The 21,489-nt window shown below is 41.5% G+C and overlaps 1 protein-coding gene across 1 annotated transcript in view; it reads left to right on the top strand.

The window, feature by feature from the left end:
* Positions 1-1,084: 1,084 nt before the first annotated feature.
* Positions 1,085-21,489, top strand: part of Tmem200a (transmembrane protein 200A) — a 73,604-nt gene continuing 53,199 nt past the window's right edge. The window contains exon 1 of the mRNA XM_047557228.1: positions 1,085-2,076. The gene's annotated coding sequence lies outside the window, so the exon portion shown is untranslated. The remainder of the gene's footprint in view (positions 2,077-21,489) is intronic.

The following is a 21,489-nucleotide window of genomic DNA, read 5'->3' as shown; positions in this document are numbered from 1 at the left end:
AGCATTGAGCAGGTGGCCGTGGGCTAAAGATTACTAGATGCACTTAGACTAAAAATAAAACTACAGATGGTTTAAGAGGTGACTCATTTTTACACCCTACCTCAATTCTTTAGTACCCCCCTCCCTCTTGTTGATACAAGAGATTGAACCCAAGGAGCTCAGTCCCTGAGCCACATCCCCATCCCTTTTTATATTTTGAGACAGGTTATCACTAAGTTGTCCCTTTCTTTTTAAAAAACATTATACCTGTGAAATTTCTACTCAAAAGTGCTCAATCTCCAAATTATTTTAGTCAAAGCAAGATTTTACCATAATAAGTCCATTTCTACAGTCTTTCTTCATCGCCATATCTGGTGTCCAAGATTTTCTTTTAATGTGGAATTTTCATATGGAAGACACCTCCCTCCCATACATTTTTCTACCCCTGGAAACAGACTTTTCTTGAAAGTGTTATCAGCAGACCACACATTGAAATACGCAAATACACAGAACCAGAATACTATTTACCTTCCAGTCTATCGCTTAAATACATCCAGGAACACGCAGATTTACCACACCACCACTCCAGGGGGCTGGTGTGCTCTGCACACTCCAGTGTGGTGTTTGGAATATTCAGTAATCCTAGTTAAACGTGAAACTTTACTTATTGAATTGACCTTCATGAATACAGCCATTACTCTGTCCCTGCTGAATTAGAGGTAACTATTGTATTACATGATGAATGGGCAGTTTCCACTCACTAAGACAAGGGCAAAAGTCAACCCCACGTTGACTTTGATGTTTGGAGTTTAACTTCGGCATTGTTTATTGGAGCCCTCAGCGATTTAATCCGCCTCAGGCCTTGCTCCCACTCCTCCAGCTCAGGACCCTCGTCCCCTAAACTGTTCTCCCCGAGCCCCTACCCAGGACAAGCTGGCATTTAATCCGCTGGGCACCGTGGAGCTGTGTGGACGACGGAAAGGGCATTTGTAGAGAACGCCACGGGTCTTGTTTGGTTCTGTTCTCAGCAGCACCCGCGCAGCCGCCAGGGGGACCCCGACCCTCCAAGGTGGCATCTGATAAGAAAGCGTCTGAGGGGCGTGGAACCGAGGGTCCTTGCGGCGCCTGCTCCAAGAAAATCCCCAAATCGGCCGGGGCTCCACCAGTGCAGTAGGGAACCGCGAGCCGGGATCTCCGACTCTGGAACCCAGGTCCGGCAGCAACAGAGGCGAGTGGGTGTGTCCGCTTCCGCCCGCTGGCCTTCAGCCCTGCGAAGGGCGCCTGAAAGCGGTACTTTGTTCTCCAAGATGGATTTTGTCTGAGGCTGATCTGGACTCTAGAAGTACAACTTTACGACTGGGGTGCGCCTCGGCGGGACTGGGAGTCCTGGAGGGGAAGGAGTGGATCCTGTCCGCATTCGCCAGGAAGAGAGGGGCGGCAGGGCCCCAGGAGTTCCCACGGGTCGTGGGTGGCGCCGCGACTGGCACCACACCAGTCCCGAGCGCGCGGCGACGCTCCTGGGAGCCCGCCCCGGACCCCTCCCCCAGTTGTCCCCTTTGAGGTTAGGGCTTGAAGTTCGGGGCTGGGATCCGTCCGGAGCCAGCAGAAAACTTTCCCTCCCAGACCCAGATACCTTTTGTCTTTCTTGGCAGCAGCGGCGACGCGTGAGCTATGGTTCCTTGACGCTGCCTCGCTCGTCGCTCTCGGTGCCCTCAGAGGGCAGGGGCGCTTGGACTCTGCGCGCCCGATGGCGGTGATCGGAGACCCCTCAGCCCCCGGCGGGCACAAGCTGTGGCGCGCCCCCGGGTCCGAGGCCGCCCGCGTCACCCAGGCGCGGGGGTAGGTAGGGGCGCCCGCACCCCCTCCGCCCGCCCCCTCGCCTGACTCATCCGCCCTGGGTGACCGCGCCGCGTCCGCTGCCGGATCCCGGCTGGGATGGGTAGGGAGACCGCGGCTGCTCGCGGCTGCCGGAATTCCTGCTGACGCCCCCGACCCCGCCGCCTCCTTAGCTGCCTCCGGAGGCGCCCGACGTCGGGACAGCTCCTGGAGCGAGAACCCAGAGGTCATCCGAACCCCCAGGCTCCGCGCGCACGACAGGTGAGGGGGAAGGAAAGAGTGCTGCTGGGCGTGGGGAGGTAGGTGGGCAAGCCCTATGGCTGAAACCGCGCTCCTTCAGCCTCCTCCCTTCCCCTCCGCCTCAGCCTCCAGAGTTAGGGTAAACACAGACGCCTGAAGTTTGGGAAATAAACCAAGTCCGCCATCAGTTCTGGACTCCTCAGTCCCCAGAGCGCAAAAAAGCCTTGCGGGGCAGCCTCCGAAAACCCGGAGTCCTGGTGCACCAGGTTTCTCCAAGCTACACCCTCCTTTGTTTCGGTTCCAGAGAGTCAGCAGTCTCTGTAAAGATGTCCATGGCGTTAATATATGGTAGAACAAAGTGTGGGTAGGGGTTCCTGAAGCAGTATCTCTGTATGGTTGTACCTACATAGGCATAAATGGGGAGGTGAAAGCAATTATTTGCAAAATTCAGCATTACTGTTTTCCCTGTAAAGTCTGTCCTTAAGAGAAAAGACTGAGGACTTGCAAGATTTGCTTCATTAATCATTCTTTTGCAATAATTAATTGTTCAAAGCCAACACTTCATATTGTGTAGGCGCAGGCTCTCGGTTAGTGTTTGCTGCCTTTTGATTTAGAGAAGTGTGTGTGTGTGTGTGTGTATGTGTGTGTGTATGTGTTTGGTGTAAAAGATCATTGTTCATAGCAGGCATTGGTAATGTCAGAAAGAAAGGTAGATGCTTCACAATATAAATATATATATATATATAACTAGTAATTAGAATCTGTCCCTGTACACTTTAGTGTGGTGTATTTCAAAACTAAATATGTTGGCATTACCTTGTCCTTTCTTCTGCAAACGTTCAGAAGCAGTTGTGGATATTTCAGAAATTAACAAATATTGTTTGTCAGGAAGAGTATTGAACTTTTTTGGTTTTGCAGTCAAACCAAGTTCAGATGTTCACTTTCTGTAGTATTTTTTTTGCATAAATATTAGCAATGCTCGTGAGTGCTATTTATTTTAATGGTTTGTCATTTCTTGCATTATGGAAACACATAAAATGACCTTCAGGTGTTTTTCAGCTGCTATACTAGAACATAATACCATTTTGTGAAAAGTAGGCTAAATTTTGAAACTTTTTAAACTTTGCTTTATTTTCCCACTACTTTTTACCCATACCAAGCATTTGGTTGTAGTTTCATGCTTTTCAACAACTCAAGTGAGAAATAGGAGTTCTTCTAGACAGAAAATAGTGCTTCTTTTAAGTGGACACAGTAGTTCAATGTTTAAGCAATTTTATGTTATGAGTGTTTTACTCTTAAAAATGTAAACTGAAGTGTTAAGAAACTTCCTTTTCTTTTAATTAGAGCTTTATAGTTATATGTAGTAATTGGGTTCATCCCAACACACTAATACATGCATGGAAATCCATTTAGTTCATTATTCCCCTCTTTTCCCTCCCCTTTTTCAGTCCTCCTAAGTCCTATTAGATAGCTCAAAATTATGAGATAATTTAGTTATAATTTGTAACCCTGGTTATGTAATTATCTTTATATCTAGGCTGGGAAAACCTTCACTAAAGAGGAAATTGATACATAGAAAGTCTCTGTATGCAATTTCCACGCAGTTGGGACAGAGAAGGCTTTACCTGTTGCTTCTGATGTAGGTCTAGGTAAATACGGAGTATCCGTAAGACACCTGAAATCAGAAAGATTTACAAGATCAGGAAGGACCGCGGTAGAAAAGGATGGGTGCACTTGTCATTTCAACTTGGAAGAATTTTTAGAGAAGTTTAGAATGCTCCAAGAGTTACATTGCTATATTTGGACTTGCTTAGCTTCAGGATTTTGACAATAGCTCATTGGACAGAGAAGGATAACTACTGACATATAGGGTGAGTGAATCTCAATGGATTGGTTAAACTCTCTCATTTCCATGGGAAATCTTAGCATAAGGAAAAAGAAATTCATATTTTATGTAGAGAAACTGAAAAGAACAAAGATAAAAGTAAAAGTCATCTTTTTATTTCTTAAGCAAAAAAGATAATATTAAGTCCTCATAGTAAGTGATACATCTTCACATTATTTATCAAACAATGTAGAATTTAAAAGAGGAGGCAGTTTAAAAATAATTTTCATGAATTGTTACTCACTCTAGATAGGAGATAGTTGGGGAGTTTTTGTCAAGCAAAATATATTGGGAAAAAGAACTTGTGTAGTGACAGAAAAACAAACCTGCAATGAGATAGACCTTTTACTGAGGAATATGTGGTTTGCAGTTTTATCAAGTTTATCTGCTTGTTTCTGTACTTAAAATATTTTTTGTGTACTGAGGTTTGATATGTGACCCAGCATTCAGAGAACGTCAAAGAGTCCTTGCTGGGGTGTCATGCTACCTAAGACTCTCTGATGGTAGGCTCTGGGCTGGTGATGAGGGATATGGTAAATATGCCAGAGATCACCTAGCACCTGTGGTATCTGTAAGCATCAGGGAGCTGCTGCAGACCAGGGAACAGCATGTTATTTTGCAAAGGGCAAGGAATGGGGAGCTGTCATCTTGACTGAGCCACTGATTATATGGCCCAGGACAAGTTTCTTGACCTTTGTGGAAGAAAAAGTACTTTGGACTGGCGATCTTTACATTCTTTTAAAATGCTGCATGATGGGTCCTGGTGGAATTAAAGGCAGGAGAAATCAGAATGTGTGTGGGGGGGTATGACTTTAGGTTGGAGGATGTGTTGGTTGGAAGGCAGGGATAATGGCTGTGCTGGCAAGTAATAAAGGCGATCTGGCCTGGGGCATCTGGCCCATCATTCATTATCTGAGTTGACAATACAGAATAAAACAATAAATACCAATTTTCACTTGGTACTTGATGGTTTCCAATGAGTGTTCACAAATAATGGCAATTGATTTTCATAACAACCCTCAGAGGTAATTAGAGCAGAAAGGTGACAAACCAAGACTAGTACTGCAGAGGATGTTTATACCAGTATGCGCGATTGCCTTTCTGCAGGATTTATAGAGCTAGCAGAAGCTAATGCATGTTTGGAAACTCCTGAGTAAAAAGGAGAGAGGGATAAGGTTGGCGTCAGATTTCTGTGAAAGTTGAATAGGTAAGTCAAAATTTAGCTTACATTCTCAAAGACAAAGATCTCCAATTATGAAATTGAGACCTCCAGAAGGACCTTGAATTCAGAGCATTTATGTTCATTCTGATTACTCCAATTCTTGCTTCTCCCCACCTCACCTCTTTCCCCTTCCCCAGTAGATTTCTGGGAGTTTGATTATCACAGAGTGATTGATAAGACTAGTCTGAGAACTTTGAGTACAACTGGAAAAAGTAAATATCCATAACTTATATAATAAGGTGAGCATTCTTGGGCTATTTTTATCACAGTGTTAACTAGTGGAGTGTGTTCTAATAGCAAGTTGTATTTTGGAAACCTTATCACCAGAAGTTAAATTACGCAGAAGGCATAGGAGTGTAGCCAAATGTGAATCCATACATTACCTTCTGCAGTATCCACCTCACTCTTTCCTGAACACCAACTGCACCAAGGGTGGTGGAGTGCCCCCTGCCACCACCCTACCCTGTGTTTTTGTGTGAGGGAATTGGTCAGGATTCATTTGATTATGTGCACAAAGAAACTACATTTAACTAGGTTAAGCAAAACAGGATTTATTGACAGACATGAATGGAAAGTACAAAAGTGGACCTTGTTTTAGTTACAGCTGGAACCAGAGATTCACATGACTTATCAGGGTTCTTTCTTCCCCTTTTCATTTCTTAGCTCCACTTCTTTCTGGATTGACTTTATTCTGAGACCTTCTTTCTATATACAGAAAAAAATCACTATTGAGTTAGAAGCCTACATTCTTGGGTTGGGGTCCATAAGAGAGAAAGATCCTGTCTCTTCTAGGTTCTCTTTATGACTCTTTTTGAAGGATTCTGAGTGACCCTGCTTGGTGGTTATTGAATCAGTCTCTATGTCTGGCAGAGATTGCTTCTGTGATAATCTCAAACTAGATCTTGTGCTCAACTTTGTGTGTATGTGGTTCTGGTGGTAGCTGGATGGGGAGGAGGAGGCTGGTCCAAGATGGACAATTCTATTGAGTTTCCATAGAATTGTGATTGTTTCAAGAAAACGATGCTGCCAATTAAAATTAATATGTCTCTTACTGGCGATAATTTCTCTCTCCTACACAAAGAGGTGGAGTTTGCCCACAGAGGCAACTCAGGTACCCAAAACCATTTAAATTCCAATAGTGGGACCTTCCTCCTAACCAAGGTGATAGTCAGTGATGAAATAATTCCCTCCTGCCTAGACTTATTAAGAGAAGTGTGATTTTCACAATAATATTGAACAAGGAGTCCCCATTTGTCCATGTCTGTGTACTATTAGCAAATCCCTGTGCCTTATTTCCAGCCTAGGGATTTTATTTTCAGAAGCTGCACATCTGGTTATTATGGAACCTTTGCTTTGGGCATTGTAGAGCCAGAGAAAGCTCAAATGGGGGAAGTGATGTGATGAACACAGAAATATTATTTATGCAACTTCGTTGGGTTTGTTGGAGCTGGGCACAGGTTAGGATTAGCTCTTAGGCGGCATACGATATTGGATCCCAACCTAGAGTACAGGCAGAAACTGTTTTAGCAGCATCGTCAATGTCTGGTGAGGTTGTAAGTCAGGACGAAGGAGTATCTGTGTTAATAGAAGCATCTGTGGAATGAAATGGGGTCAAGGGACCAGGAAGAGAAGCTGGCCCAGCAGGTGAAATGGTTGTGCATGGTGGTGGATAGGTTAACAGCAACTAGATTGTGTAGAAAGGCAGCCAGTGGTCACTCTTGAGTCTTAGAGGCATGTGTAGAACTGACTTTTTCTGAGGACCTACCTGGTATGGCATGTCCTTTGTTGCATACTTTGAATTATTTGTATTATTTAAACCTCATAACATCCCTCTAACATAAGAAAACTAAAAGTTAGAAGAGGGAGGTTTACTTAAGATTTTGTTGTTATTAAGTGGTAAATCTGAAATTTAAAACCTGGAAATCTGACACCATAGCCTGGTATGTAACCACTGTGCAATGCCATCTCTCAAACCCAAGGTCAGAATCCATTGTATCCAAACTGGATGATGGGCTCAAAAGGCCTTCTGTTGTGCAACCAGGCTTCCAGAAGTCCAGGTCAGACAGAAGGCATAGATTATAGGTTACTAGAGTGAAGGTGAAGAGTATCCATGCTGAGAGACAAGATGGACAAGGGTGCCAAGGAAAACCTTAGCAAAGAATATCACATGGATTCTTGGTTTGGGGTTTGGGGTATAGCGAGGAAAGGAATTGGGGGCAGTATCAGGAAGTTGAGCAGGTGGGCAGATCAATAGAATAACTGACTTTTGATTGTTGATCTGAGAATAGGATCTCTACCATCTGCTCTGAATTTGAAAGTCCTTCCTGGTGTAAGTCAATAAGAATATGGAATATGCAGCTTCTCAGAGGGGAATTGGATTCTATTCCTTATCAGGCACTATGAGAAAGAAGAGCTAACATACGTAGAGCATCTACCATGTACTTTAGATATATGATCTCACTGAACCTTCATTATAGTCCTGGAAAGGTAAATATTATGCCCCCTCCCTTTTTTGAGATAGGAAATGAAGGCTTAGAGAGATTAACTTGCTTGCCTGAGCTCCTAGAGCCAGACCAGAATGTGAAAGAGCTGGCACAGAGTCTCAGGTCTGTCTGACTCTAGAATTCAGCCTGAATTGTCGAGGAGGCATCCTAGTCCTAGCAGGGCAAGGTCAATTTCAAGTCTGAGTGTAGAAATGGGGAAATTAGCAGGGCTATCAGGTTGTGAAAGAGAGCAGTGAGCTATCTGCTAAGACCTCTGAGTGCGAGATGAGAGAAGACCATCTGAAGAGACTTGTCCAGCAAAATTATACTCAGCTTTGGCAGAAACTTAATGACCTAGTAGGCTTTTGCCCTTTCATGCAGCATCTCTATCATTATGCAGGATAGACACGTCAGCAAGTCAGATGTTTAGAAAGCTTAATTTTAGTCACCAACTTCAGTTTAAAAGGAACCTCTGCCAAGTGCTGTGGCCTGAAGTTACCTTGATACTCACACTTTGTCCTGAAATATGAAAAATAAGGAGGGAGAGAGAGAGAGAAAGAACACAGCACGTGCTGAATGTAGTAGGCATGTGGAACACACTTAAGTTTCAAAGGTCTGTATTTGAAGCTGCTGTAAATGAAAGGATAGAATATGAATCACATATCATGCACCAACAAATGCAAAGGAACACTCGTATCTGCTTAGATGTACAATCAGATATGTGTACAGAAGTCTCTCTTCTGTGTGTGTATGTGTGTGCACGCACACACAAAAAAGAGGAGGGGTGCTGAGAATGTCTGTGACAATAGATGTATTTGTGAGAATCTTCTAGCCTATTTGGGGAAGTAAGACAACCATGCATAAAACTTAACACAACAGAAAAAATATAATTTTAGAGTTGGAAGAATCTGAGAGCAACTAAGACTGCAGCGTCAGCTAGTGTGATGAAATACAAAATTAATAGCCACAGCTGAATGTAAATGTTATAGCGACCCTCTCACAGGCAGAAGGCCAACTGGGAGAGGCTTCCAGCAAGAGGTGAGTGCTGATGAATATGCATGAGCAGAGAGAGGCAGAGGGCATCCTGGGCGGGACTAAGAACTTACCGCCCTCCACCCAATCACCCGCAGGAACTCACCTGTTGAACACATGCCTGCTTCTTCTTACAGAGAGGGAGAATGTACCCCGTCTTGTTAGGAGAGAGTGCGGAATTTCTGGTAGGATTTGGGCTTGTGTTGGGTGATTTGGGAGAGGACGTTGCTCTGGATTGAAGCCGGGTTAATCCTGTGATTCCTTATCTTAATATAGCTTATCTAGAAGAAGGCCAGACTAGTGGGGTTCTTGCTGGAGCAGGTAGACTGACAGCAGCCTGAAGTGGGGCTCTCTGGCCCTCTGGGGTTCAGATAATGTTCATGTTTTTGTTCCCATTGGATTGTGAGATCCTTGAGATTAGGGGTTCAGTTTTATAATCTAATGACTCAAGAATCAAATCTCATAATCTAATAATAGTCAGATGTAAACAAATGGTTGCAATACGGTGAAGTAAAGCTGGTAGAGATGAAAAGAATTTTGGAGTCTTATGAAACAAAAATAATGCTTGCTCTTCTGGAAATAGAGAAATGATCACAGAGGTACTGAAGAGAAAATATTTTCCTTTTGAGAATCAGCATCTTCCGGCTGAAATGTAGGGTGAATCCAAAGATTTCAGTACTCTCTCTAAGCCGATGTTGGCAGAGGAGAGAGACAAATTTTGGCTCCCTTGGCAACATGACTCAGATAGGCTCAGTGAACATATATGTGCAAGTGTTTGTCATATATTAGTGTTTCCGAAGAGATGGTGTTATTTCTAATCATAAAAGCAATCCACACTCCCCACAAAAACTATGAAAAATGTATTAAATATCAAAAATTCAGGGAGAAAATTTACCTATAATCCTATGACTCAAAGACACCCGTAACATTTTGGCATTTTCTTCTTCCTTATTTTTAATGAATTTTTTTCACAGTTAATATTACAACCCACTCTGTTAGCTTAACCTTATGTCCTAAATATTTTTCAACTTCTAGGCAATTTTATTAATGTTTGTAGAATATTGAATTATTATATATATTATATTGGATATATATATATATCTCATAATTTATTAACTGGTCTCTTAAAATTGGACCTTTAGGCCCTTCTAAAATATTTGGTATTATAAATGGCACTTTGATGAAATTTTTGTCCAAATTTCAGGTTTCTTTGGGGAGCGGGCAAAGACTTTGGTTTCCTTTAAAAGCCTAAGAAAAATATTACAACTTAATTTTCTTTTATAGATCTCCATTTATTTATATACCATCTTATGAATCTTATCAGATTATTTCTTTAAGCAAGATCCAGGGAAAGGTAATTCCTGAGTTTAAGGACATGAATGTTTCGATACTTAAGATGCTCAGTGCCAAGCTGATTTTCAGAAAAAGTGAAATTGGGCTTGACAGTGCATGGAAATACCCATCCCTCACCATGCCCACACTAGACTGGTTTTTACTTGTTTGTTGTTTTTAAATAGAAAAGCTACCACATCAAAATGAACACTAGTTTAGGCTAACTGATGATTGTGTCCCTTTGTGACCCAAAAGTCTCTTTTAGAGCGTAGACCGGTACATTTCCAAAACACAATGAACCACTCACTCCAGATTTGAAATTTATGTAGAGGTATTTCTGAGTGTGCAGAGAGGGGCTCATTACAGAAAGAAAATTAGCTTGTGAATGATTTTTTTGAAGCCAACCATATGCGCCTCCCATGAGGGGACTCCTTAGGCCACCGTGTGGAATGATTTGGAGTAGAGGGAATGGGAGACCAGAGCCCCAAGTTGCAGAGCCCAGTCCTCTGATAGCCCTGCCTCTGTAGCCTCCATGCTGAGGTCCTGGCGTCACGGAGTGATCTGACTATAGCCTGACTTGTGCTTATGGCCCTGCAGTGTGCCCTGTCCCTGTAACCCATGTGAGGTAGGTCCCTGTTGATTTTGTTCCTGGTTCAGTCCCCACTGGTGATCTGGGCCCAGGTTGTGCTGGGAAGTAGAATGTAAAGACACTTGAGATTCCCTCCTAGAGGATGTCTCCTCAGGTGCTCACCAAGTCTGCAAAACAAAACAAAAGCAAAAAAGATCCTAAGTTTTGAACTTTCTGATGTTACTTTTTTCCAAAGAAAAATGAACCCCCTCACAGTATTGAGCTTTCATAGAGATGAATTGATTTGTTTCACAGGAAGGAGAAATATGGATTGTCATTATACTTTTGTAGTCTTTTCATTATCTCAAAACACTGTATGAGACTACTACAATGGAATTATTAAACTCACCGCAGCAGCAGCCTTTTGTGATGATTTTTGAGTGCCAGTTTCAATCTTTCTGCCACTACTGTATTTCTACAAAAATGATTCATAATTAAAATAAGAAAAATTTTTGGTTTCCTTTTAAAAGTTGAAGAAAAATATTACAACTTAATTTTCTTTTATAGATCTCCTTCAATAGTTTTGGATAAAATTATTTTTATTCATTTGCTCAACAAATAATTGCTTAGGGAGATGATGCTGCAGATGCTATTAAATTATACTTCTGAGCCATTTTGTCAAATAGGAGACACGTCTTACACAGTGATAATGTAGAACACTGTGTAGGAAAGCATGTCCTTTGTATTGATGATTTATTTACTGATATGTGAAATTTCTGATAATATGCATAAAATAGTGAACTTGAACTTGGTAGGAAGTTTGTTAATCAACAAGTAATTCAAGAAATATTGTGTACTGGCCCCTGGGGATTGGGTGAGGATCTGAGCAACAGTTTGCATGCTAGATGGGGAAGATGAATAGTAAACATGCAAACAAGCAAAGCAGTTGGTCAGCGAAGACCTCTGGTGCATTTAAGCTGAGACCTGAGAGGAAAGAAGGAGCCCTCCTCCCACATTTGAAGAGGGAGGGAGTAGGATGGACTGTACACAGTGCACTGGGAGCATTAGGAGACTGGGCTTTTGGAGCATGATGTTTGAAGCCATGTATTAAAAATAGAAGTTGAGGTTAAGAATATTAAGTGATACGTCACTGTAATGGTGGATATTGGGGTTGGGAGCAAAGGCAGAATTCATATAAAGACTCCCTTCTAGTTATGCTTCTCTCAAGGAACTCATGGGTTAGAGAGACATTGGGTAAGACTCCAGGTACTTTCTGCAAGAACAAAAGTCTTAAAATAAGATAATACAGGGAATTGCCTGTGTCAAAGTTTGGAGGAAGAGGTGTGGTAGTGAAATTGTGAACTAGTTCACAAATGCCTTAATTTTTGAATTTGGCTAAATGATTTTAAAAGGCAGGATATAAAGAAGACAGATGAAAAAGACAGCACATGCCATCCATCTCCAGGTAATAAGGCCACCTGTGTCCTGATTCTCACGTCTACAGATACTGCCCTGGGGATTCCCTGTTCTCCTCCACAGCTGCCAGAGACTCTTCTGCTCATTTGGCAGGAGACCCAGCTGCTAGCTTGTGTGGCAGGCTCTGGGGATTCATCCCATCAACTTAGCTCACCCTTCTGTTTCCTGAATGCATGGCTGTGTCTTGGCTCTCCTGCCTTGGCGTAGAGCAACCTAAGTTGCTCCTCCAAGTCCTCCATGGCTCCACCCTGCCGAGTTTCAAAAGCTCCTGCAACTTTGCCTTGGAAGAGTCTTAATCCTGCTTCCTCTTGATTTTTATTAGAGGATCATTCATTCTTCCTTTACTCATTCAGTAACTATTTTCTGAGTACTTGCCAAGTGTACTGTTTTATTACCTGAACTGTCATAGGAAACAAAACAAAGTTCCTGTCTTTATGACCCTTACATTCCAGTCGGAGAAGGAATTATTATAGTATTATAATAATTATAGTATTATAATATTATAGTATTATTTGTTGTAACAATAAGAAGAAAAGTAAAGCAGGACTCAAGGACAAAAAGCAATTGGGATGGGGATTGTGTGGCATGGACAAAGAAGATCCCTCTGATAAGGTCTGACATGGAGCTGAAACCTGAATGAAGTGAGGGAGGAAATCATCGGATTGACTCAGGAGTGCGCCAGGCAGGGAGAGCAGGAAGTGCAAAGGCCCTGAGGAGACCATCTGTGAGGTAGTCGTGGGCTTGGAATGTTTGAGTAGCTGGGGGCCAGTGTGATTAGAACAGTGTAAGGGCTCATAGAGAGCACTGGGACTAGAGGGAGCTTGAACTTTACTGAGAAACCTGGGAAGCTTCTGCTGAGATCCTAACCAACGGTGTGGGCTTTACTGGGCCCCATCCTCACGTTCAGTGTTAGTCACAGAAAGAAATACCAAGTGAGCAGGAGCCTAGGTATTTGCATCTATCAGCTGTAGGCCCTGCTTGATAGGCCTGAACTCAAACCCGAGGTTCTTAGACATCACGTATTTAAATGCAAGTGACCCTGATAAAGATGTCGAAGCAAGAACAACCCAGAGGACTCCACAGCTAAATGGTAGGTGTTTTGCTTCAGTGGTGAACAAAACTTGGTTGTGGGTTGAGAATGGTGTGCATTCACAGAATCAGAGTGTGAGGGCTGGGAAGAGAATTTTTTGGACAACAGTAAAAAATCTGAGGGCCAGGGAGGCATTCACTTTCCAAAATCCACTTACCAAGACAGGTGCAGTACAGGATTAAACTCCAGGCCTATCTCCTCCCAGTTATGGCCCCTGAGGAATGTAGCAGATACACATGTGTTGAGGAAAAAAAAAAAAGCTGCAAAATTTGAATTGAGATTAGCTACTTAATAAGAACCAGTGCTGTCAGGACTAAAGGCCAGGAGAATTCCCAGAAAGCCTCATTAGACCCTGTATTCATTTGGTCACAGGTACTCATGAAGACCTTCTGGGTTTCCAGGTACAGATTGTGTGTGGGAATTTGGAATTTGGTGGCCAGGGAGCTTATAATCTGGAAGTGGGGGTAGATAAAATTTATGCCAGCAATAGTGATGTACTTGTGTGAGTGATCAGCACCACAAAGATGGCTAAAGAATGCTTTCCAGCAAACGTCTAAGTCAGGACTAGAGACCGGAGGAGAGCTAGTTTGGATAAGAGCCAGAGGAAAAGTTCTATTCTGGAAAGTGGGGGAGGAAGAAGTTTGTATCTTTGAGAAACAGAAAGTCCTGTTGCTGGATGGTAATGAGCAGAGGAGAGAGGATAGGAGGGCAGGATTCCATCACATGGTGCTGTGAGACCCAGCACCATCTGATGCTTGATCCTAAGGGCAGCCTAAGGCTTTTTAAAGGGAGGATTGGCACTGATTTAAGGTTAGATAGAGCACTTCCATGATTTTGTGGTGAAGGAGTTGGGGGAGGTAAAGAATGCATGAGGGAAGACTTTTTTTTTCCTGTGCTCAGTGAATGAGTTCAGTTTGGGACACACTGGGTTTGAGATGCCCATGAGACATCTCCAAGGAAAAAGTAAGTTAGATGCTTGGTCAGATGGGTTTGAAGCTGAGATGAGACATTTGGAATAGAGACATAAATTGTAATCATTAGTATCATGTTGGCAATTAAGTCACAGAGAGAAACAAGCAAGGTGTCTTAGGAGCAGGCACTGGGGTTTTCCACGTTTCAGGGAGTCGAGAGGAATACACTAAGAAGTAGACATGAATGATCAAGTTTTGTTTGTGCTTGATCTTTTCTGAATCCTCTCTGAAGATATGGGTTCATCTTTCTTTCTCCAATTTAATTATATCAATGTAATCTTAATGTAGTGTAGCCTTCAAGGTTTTGGATGAAATGAGATTAGAAATTACTGAAAATCTGTTTTGATGTTCATGTCATAGCTGTTGATACTGTTAGGACAGAATAGATGCACAAGTCATACCTTCACACTGGTAATATAGCACATCTGAAGGTCATGCCAGTTGTGACTCCCTTGCTACCTTCCAATTTAGTAGGTCTTGGTATTTTTAAAGCATTTTCAGACTCATTACTAGTTTGCATATTATTGCATGAAAGATGTTATTAAAATCATGAATAAAGCTTAAGCTTTTCTGAGTATTTATTTTCCAGGACAGTATAGGGGAAAGTATATAATGTAAAAGAGAAAGGCTTGAACAGCTAACAGAAGACTCTGAGAATTACCGTATCTTTTATTATGAATGTATTTGGGCTCATTAAAATTGAAAAGAAATCTGTTATTGGAGGTTGGGTTTGGGCTCTCCATTTGGGACTTCTCTCAGCCCATTCCATATGTGATGGTGGATTCCAAGGGAGCATTGCTTCCTTGTTCTTATTTTCCTGCAGGAAAAGACACAGTGCAGAGTCATCAGCAGTACATGAAACTAATGTGCAAAAATTGAAAATCAGCCTTGTGTGAACATTGTCAAATTAGAAGTGATTAACTACATTTACTGTACATGTTCTCTGATCTTTTAATATAGTCTGTTCATTTTTCAAAGATTTTTATTCATAATATGAAAAGACTAAGGGCTGGGAGTGTAGCTCAGGGGTAGAGCCATTGCCTGGTTGCACAAGGTCCTGGATTCCAACCCAGCAGCACATACACACTCACACACACATACACACAAAAATTAATATTCATAAATCACCTGATTTATAAAATGAAGTTATCAAAGCACTTAATAGTCCTTACTGTGTTCCTAGTTGTCTCTTAAGTTATGCTTTAAAAGCAAAAAGTAGAAACTGTCTTGGCCTTTTGTGTCTTTGGGGCAGTAGCACTGTGCTGCTCTGTTGAATAAGAAGCCTCAGTCGGTCCTTCGGCACCTCTTCTTCCTACAGAAACTTATAAGGGAAACTCACCAGTGGTCTTATCTGTCCTGACATAAGGGTTCACAAGTTTTGTAAGACCCTCAGCAGAAATGTGTCATAAGAAGGGATGCCAGATAACACTTGCTGTCAAGTACAGCAAGATTCATCCATTTACTTGCCTTCAACCAAAAAAAAAAAAAAAAAAAATGTTTTTTTCCCCCCAGATCCTTGCCTTCAGGCAAACCAACTCTGAGGATGACCCTTGCAGAAACGGGTAGAGCTGTTTTCCTGTTCAGAGAGGACTGTGTGTGGTCACTGACTTCCCCTTGAACACAGTGGAGGAAGGACAGTGATCAAACTTGAGTCACTGTGCTGGAGACTCCGCCAACTTTTCTCCAGGTGCAGAGCTCTGAGAATATCAACCATCTTTCTGTGGCAACCTTAGAACATTGAGGGACAGTCCCCAAAACTGCCTTATGTCCTGCCAGACAAACATGAGAGCTCAATATTAAACCTGGAAAAAGGGAGATAACCTTTTTTTTTTTTTTTTCTGGTGGTATACACATAAAAATTTTGTGGTAAGGAAGTATATTTTAAAATTTAAATTTAGTGACCAGAAATGTTTACTTGGTTTTTGTCCCTTAGTTCCCTGGTTTATCTAGTAGGAATTGAGGAATTGCTAACTATAGTTTCACCCTTAAAAAGGCTGGATAATCAAGCTGCCCTGGGGACCCTCTCTGAATGAAACCTCATCCTTGATCTGTTGCTTTCTCTCCCATTCACTCCAGAACACACCATCACCTGACTACTTCTCTGGAGTGTTTCTTCTGCAAGGATAGTTCTATAGATACATAGTCAACTTTTGATTATCTGGGCTCTCATGGCTTAAGAGAGACTTTCTTTTTTTTTAAAGAGTCCCATGCCAAGGATAATTTGAAAATCATCAGAGAATTTGAGCATCACCACCCAAGAGATATGAGACCTTGGGTAATTTTTATTTCACCTTGATGAGCGTCAGTTTAGTGGGGGACAGCATGACCTTCTTAGATGGGATTTTTGGGGTGAGTATAAAAGGTCATGTAAATAAAGAATCTGGCTCTGTGGGGAGACGCCAAGTGGCACTGCCTGGTGTTGGTCCCTTCCCTCCTGGCTCCCATTGGCTTCTCTCTGTCACACCCACCTGTGTGCACCTTCTCTGCACACACGTCTGTTCCACAGCTGTCAACTCTGCATGGATGACAATCCTTTGGGGGCAGCACCTTGCACTCTTCTAGGTCCCCTTGAGTTCAGGCACCTTTTAGGTGGAGTCTCCTTCCTCTTTTGGGAGGATGGGATGGGTTGCACCTTTCAGGCTTTCAAGGAACTTTTCTCATGCCAGCAGTTAAAGCTGATTGTACTGTCAGGGACTTGTTTACCTTTATCTCTGTCCCAGGGGATAAGGAGCTAAAATGGGCATAACACATCCGTAGGACAACAAATGGAGACTGGAAAGGGAATAATTTTCCTTTAGTGATGTTCCCACTAGCAGTGTTACTAAAAATAGAACCCACTTCAGCTCCGTTGATAAGGAATTGAGATTTTGCTTTTGGGGGGACTATCAGCTTGATTCAGAAGAAAAACTGGAACCCCACAAAAAATCCCCCTCGCCCCATGTCCTCCAGGAATTTCTACCTTCATCTTCTTGGGGAAGGGACAAGGTAGCTGCACTAAGCAAGAGTATTGGTGCTATTTTTCAGTCACCCCTCTGTGGCCACTCTCTCCAAGGCATCTACCCTGGCTCCCCAGTGACTCTCGACCAGGAAGCAGGTCATCTCACCTGAGGAACCAGTGAGCTCCTAGAGGCCAGACATGGTAGTGTGTTTACAACTCCTTATGGTCCTTATATATTTCCTGAGGGATTATTGAATTTGTGGAATTAAATTGAATTAGAATGGTAACTCCAAGGGACTCCTGCAGATGTCCAGCATCTACAGGACAGTGTTGGGAGAATGGTGTCACAGCTGAGGAGCAAGTTGTATTAAGCAAAGGGTGCCGACTGGTTCAGAGGAAGACACTTTATCTTATTCATGATTGCTAACAAGTCAGCAAAGCTATCCTGAAGAGAATGCAAAACTGTGAGTCTGCCAGGCAGGACACTCTGGCTTTCCAAAGCACAGCCAGATGGGGAGTATTAATCAACAGTAGATGATCCAGCCCTTTTCTTGGCCTTGAAGCCATCTTAATAAAAATGAAGGGTGAACACTTGAATGTCTGGTGGTGGCATAACCAGTTCCCATGGTCATTATAAGTCAGCCATGCATCCAGATACTGCTTTCTGGATCTCAGAAAACACTGATAGATAAATTATGAGCTGTCATGCTTAAAATTCCAGATTTTCAGAGTTCCCATAGTTTATAGTATTTTGCTAAATCACATTTGTTTGGCACAGAGGGAAAAATAAATATCAAGAAGTGGTGATTTTCCCCTTTTTCAATGTTTGAATAATTCTGACAAATATTAAAAAATGAAGCCCACAGAAATAAATTTATTCAAATAATATGAGAAAAGAAGAAATCACTTCTTAAATACTTTCTCAGCACTATAACTTGGCTTTAGTCAGCATTTTATAAGAAATAAATTTACTTTTTAATAAATATTTTGTTAGTCAATCTGAACTATTTGATATGCAATGGATATTTTTGTAAGTGTATCTCGGCAGGCACTATGATTTTCTGTTGCCTATACTTTTAATTAATGAAAAGAGAATATTAATCCTTGATTCAGAAAGGAATGATGTGTTTCCCAGATATATTATTTTGGTACTTTCTATGAAGCTTAACCTTTGAAGTAATGATCAGATCATACCACAGTGAACTTGGCAATAAGATCATAACTCTCCTCTTAAACTTTCTGATGGACTTTTTTCCTTTCCATTTTTTAAAATGCATGAGGAGCTTGGTTTGGGATTATTTTTGCTTTTCTTTTAATGTTACAAAAATTTACTTTTGGAGTACCTTTATTTTCTTTTTGCAGAAGGATTTCTTTCTATCATAGTCTCTCATCGTGTGGTAGAAACACATGAAGACCAGTCAGTCATTTGTGATACAGTCTTTTGAATATAAATGTGGAAGAAAATGGGGAATAAAAGCAGGCTTTATCTATAAAGAGGTTTTGTTTTGTTAACATTATGCCTCATGCATGTGCACTTGGGGCGTTAACAGTTACAGAGATCACATAATAAACATTGGAGAGCCACTGTAACCACTAGAAGGGAATGAAGTGGGTCAGGGCTCCCTACTGAGATATCTGGTCCTGAAGGTGAGTGAGTGACAACCAGGCATGACATTTCAGAGATTGAATGCCACCTGGATGGTGTCTGTCTTTTTTTTTTTTTTTTTAAGGAAAATGATTACTTTTATCCTTCTCTTCTTTTAATTCAATTTAATTTTATTTTTAGTTGTAGATGGACACAGTACCCTTGCTTTATTTATTTATTTTTGATGTGGTGCTGAGGACGGAACTCAGTGCTCACACATGCTAGCAGTCACTCTACCTCTGAGCTACAACCCCAGCCCTGGATGGTGGCTTTTTATGATAATGTTTGTAGTCTGTTTATTCTTCTAGTGATCGATCAGAGTTCATTTAAATTCTAAACAGAGTTTATTGTTGGGAACTTGTCAGGCCATTTCTTTCATTAAGTTGAGTAAATAAAGTAGATGTCTCATTTTGCAAATTCAGGGTTCCTTGCAATAAATGCTTTTAACTTGAGGTAGTGATAAGTCATCTACCTTGGAAAAACACTCACTGTAAAAATAAATTGATAGACCATTTTGTAAAAGTAGGCTATTTTAGCAGGATTCTTCTCCATTCCTCTAGCCCTTTTCCCTTCACCCAAATCCCCAAAAGAAAAGGCCCTTAATTAGAAGCTCATTGTCTACAGAAAAAATTAATTTCCCTTGCTCTTCTGTAATTTTAAAATTACATTGTGTTCTGCTTGGAATAAAAGGAGGTTTATAACTTTGTAACCTATGATCTTTCATGTATTTTTCCTTATCAAAAACCTTCTCTAAGGGTCTGCACATCGACCAACTCATAATGCTGTATAATTCCTTACATTATTATAAATAAACTACAGGAAGAATTTTCAGGTGAAAATTTGGTGATGCTTTGAAATACTAAATAGACAGTTGAGAAATCCTTCACTTGAGGAAGAAAATACCATTTTTCCAAAAATCATTGATATTTTGAAGACGATTATTTTGTATTTATAAGAGGGTTCTTAAATTTGAATTATGTAGAATTTTCTTCTGTTCTTTATTGCTCTTGTGTTTATGTAAGTAGGTGTGTATTAAGTTGAGAAAACAACTAACATTTAGTTTCATATTTGAAAAATATCTCTAGTACTGAAAGAGCTTTGTGGTCTTTATTCTCTGTGGTAATGCCAGCCCTCTGCCTGGAAGATAAATGAACTCTAACACAGTAAAACCAGAAGCTTGAATAAGAACCAATCCTGTTCACGGAAGCACAAAGGAAGAGGAAGGGAACATGGGGAGCCATTTCCCTGTGCAGTACTGACGAGTTTGAAGTCCTCTCTGATAAAAGGGGTGGCTGCAGAGTTTGCTTGGGGAAAGGCTGGAAACGTCTGTGGACCAAGCTGCTTGCCTGTGATGATGGCCCTCACGGTATACATTTGATATACTAGTGTTCCAATCACTGAAAGCAATTGCAATATTGTTAGCCATAAAGATTGGCATGTGGGAATTGTGATCTTCCCAGACCAGTAGTGAACATCTGAGGAAGTGATTTGGGATACCTTCTGACCTCTTCATCTTGAATGTTCTTTTTATTGCCCCGGGTAGGTGCAAACTTACTCCAATCTTTATCCCTTCCAAACATCAACACCTTGTGTAGAAAGGAAACCATAGGACTTTAAAAGCTGTTGTAGATGATTAGAATTAAGTTATTCTTTTCACATATGCACACACAGAAAACACACAAGCCAAGCAAACTGAATGTCACTTCAGTGGACATGAACTTGGGCCTTTTCATATAAAACAAATCTGATTTGCATTAAGCTATGTTATTTTAAAACTGTTCAGAGGCAGTATTCCCTTTCCTTCACCAGCAGCATGTGAAAACTTAGTCCTTTTATGGGTCCTCTGCAGCGCTCCCAAGCACTCCTTGTGGAAGACTCTGTCTGGAGCCTCTGGATTGTATTGGAACACAGTTCATCTGCCAATAATCCTTCAATGCTCTGCAGTGAGAAGAAGAAGAGGGACCTTTCTTTAATTGCCAATTCCAAGTGGACCTTTAAGATTCCTTCCAAGTCTATTATTTTGTGACAGTATATTATGAGAAGATGGTAGTGCAAGATGCTGAGAGCTTAAGGAGGAAGAATGAGGGATTACCTGCCAGCAGCCCTCTTGTGTTTATGAGAAAAGTAATCTAACAACATTAAAGGCCTTTGCAAACATTTGCATAATTCCTTTGTAGCAGAGAGGAAAGGATGTTTGTATTTGGATAGGGTTTTTAAAAGGATAGGGTATCTTAGCTGGATGCAGTGGCCCAAGCCTGTGATCCCAGCTACTTCAGAGACTGAGGTAGGAAGATCATGAATTGGAGGCCAACCTGGGCACTGTAGAGACCTTGTCTCAAAAAAAAATGTGAGAGACTGCCAGTGGTAGCATATCTTTTCAGTTTGAGTGGAACCATGTGGTTTTGGTTGTAGCCAAACAGGTGAATACCTGTTGAGTATTCACAAGTGTTTGTTGAGCCCACAGGACTCAAATCTGTAGAGGGAATTCTAGAGGGTTATCTTGACATCATTTCCATACAGTCAAGTACATTTCCCTGAAATGCTCATGTGTGAAGCTCCTTGGCAACTAGACTTGGGAATATTTAGGTTTAAACTGTCTGCCGACAGTGGCTTAGAACCCTGCTCAATTTCAGGGGAGAATTTCTCTTAAGATTTTTGAAATCCTGTTTGCCTTTGTGAAGGCAACGGGGAATATTACAATGGAAGTGTTAGTATCCTGTGTCTTAGAGAATTGACAATTTACAGTTGGTTTCTGATTCTCAAAATAGTTTTTCTTTCATAGGTAGAAGTTT

This window comes from Sciurus carolinensis, chromosome 7 (assembly GCF_902686445.1).
Source record: "Sciurus carolinensis chromosome 7, mSciCar1.2, whole genome shotgun sequence".
In the NCBI taxonomy this organism is placed as follows: Eukaryota; Metazoa; Chordata; class Mammalia; order Rodentia; family Sciuridae; genus Sciurus; species Sciurus carolinensis.
This window is presented reverse-complemented; position numbering and strand designations above follow the sequence as displayed.